Source organism: Quercus suber, unplaced genomic scaffold, assembly GCF_002906115.3.
Source record: "Quercus suber isolate HL8 unplaced genomic scaffold, Cork oak 2.0 scaffold_282, whole genome shotgun sequence".
In the NCBI taxonomy this organism is placed as follows: Eukaryota; Viridiplantae; Streptophyta; class Magnoliopsida; order Fagales; family Fagaceae; genus Quercus; species Quercus suber.
In genome coordinates, this window is record NW_027069738.1 from 895317 (window position 1) to 897662 (window position 2346).

The window sequence follows — 2346 nt, forward strand, 5'->3', positions numbered from 1 at the left end:
CCACTTTTGCCAACCCTTGCTAACCCTAGTTCATAGGTTTGCTAGTTACCAATCAATTCAATCAAAGGAATAGAGTCAAGATCTTTTGATTCTTCAATGGCGGTGATCTTAGCATGGAATCTCTCTGGAAGAGATCTGGGGATCTTCTTAACAATCTTGGGTTTAGAATCTGTTCTCCAAGATTGAATGTTGAATTAACTATGTCCTTGATCTTGGCATAGAATTCATCAAATGATTCATCCTCATCCATCCTAATTTCCTCAAAGCTAGTAGTGAGCCTTTAAAGATTAGAGTTCTTAATAGCTTTAGTGCCTTCATAAGTGTTTTGAAGAATTGTCCAAACTTCCTTAACACTGTTAGTCGAAGAGATTTTCTTGAATTCTTCATTTGTTACAGCACTAAAAGAGCATTCAGTGCCCTACTGTTAAAGTTGGTAGCCTTGATCTTGGTGTCATCCCATGTTGCAAGTGGCTCTTTAGGCTTTGTCTAACCTACTTTAATTGCTAGCCAGACTTTCTCATCTAAGGACTACAAAAAAGCTCTCATGTATACTTTTCAGTATGCATAGTTAGTCCCATCAAATAAAGGAGGAATAATGAAAGATTGTTCACGATCCATGCAGGGGTCAATAGATCACACATCAAAGATTAAAAACTAATCAGAGTGTGCCTGCTCTGATACCACTTGTTGGGTTAAGATATCTTGACCCCGGTTAATTAATTCAATTACCCAAGTTGATTAATTATGTCATATTATATGAAAATTGTGGAGGCACCAAAAAATCACTAAATAAACTAAATGTAGCATAAAATAAATTGAACATGGTAATTTGTTGATAAATGAGGAAAATCTCACAATGCAAAAACCCATCGTGTTACAAGTATAAGGAATCTTACCAACTACCCTTGGCTTATCCCAAAATACCAATCTATAGTTGAACCTTTGCTCCAATAACCACTTAGACTTGATTTTGTAGTAGCCTTCTTTCCCTTGATGCACTGAAAGCTCGAATTTGTGTGAAAACACAAGAGCTGTTTAGACTCCCCAAATTAAAGATTACGGCTCAGTTAATTTTACTCTAACTTAAACTAAGTGCGAAATAAAGTAAATGTGAGCGAACAAACAATAAAACTACTCTAAGCCATATTCATTAAAACACAACAGTAAAATGAAAGTTAAGAGAGTAGGGAAGAAGAATGCAGATATAAGATAACACACTAATGTGTTATCGAAAAGGAAACCGAAAAACTCAGCAAAAAACCTCTCCGCCGCCCTCTAAGCGGTAAATCGATCCACTAGAGAATAAGTTGGAGTACACGAATAACAAAAGACCCTCCAAGCCTAGTCTACCCCATGTACTCGAGCCCTCCAAGCTCTTGTTACCAACTAACTTTGGCAAGCCTTGTCTTCTTTAGCTCTCTGGATCACGCAATTCAGCCCGCTTGCATCCACCAAACAAATGGCTTATTCCAATACTTCCCAGCAGCACCAAAACCTTACTTGACACTCAGAATGGGTGTAGTATGTATTTGGGCTATCAACCTCTCAAGGATTTGGAAATTGAGAGGTAGGAGTTGAGAAAAACCACAATAGATTGTGTAGAGGATTGTGGGTATAACAATCTCTAACTCTCAAAGGTTGTGGCTAGGGTTTTTTCTCTAAAAAGCAATCCTCTCAATATGTGGGTAATGAGGGTATATATAGTGGGTGTGGAGACATGGTGTATCAAATATGACAAAATAGCAAGACAGAATGTTTCGCAGGTATCTCGCGGGAAGGCCTTACCCGCGAGACACTCGCGAAAACCAGTTGTCACCATCTATCATGACATTTCGCACTCCAATCATGTGTTGAGCACATGCTTTACTTCGCGGGAAGACTATTTGCGAACTACCCGCGAAAACCCCTTGATCTTTAATTTGCCTTGAGTCTTCACACTCTCTCTCACACACAATCCATACAATGAAATCCTACATAAAATACAGGATACAAAATATTGAACATAATTACAATCAAATTTGGCACAGAATTAAAGCCAACACAAAAATAGTTGTAAATCATAACTTTACATGCACAAACCTCCAATTGTGACTAACCCTTTTCTCGGATCCCAAGTACATGATTAACTCCAGTAACTTGAGCAAATGTTGTTGGCTGTAAAGTTCTTCACTTCATCAACAATGAAGATTTAGAAACACTCGATTACAAAACCCTATGACGTACGAACGTAGTAGCTTCTCATAGAGAAAATAAGTCTCTCGATCTCTATATCCATGCATGATGGCCTTTAAAATAAACCTTATATCTGTTTAGAGTTGTGAGAAAAGAAACCCTAAAAAATATGTA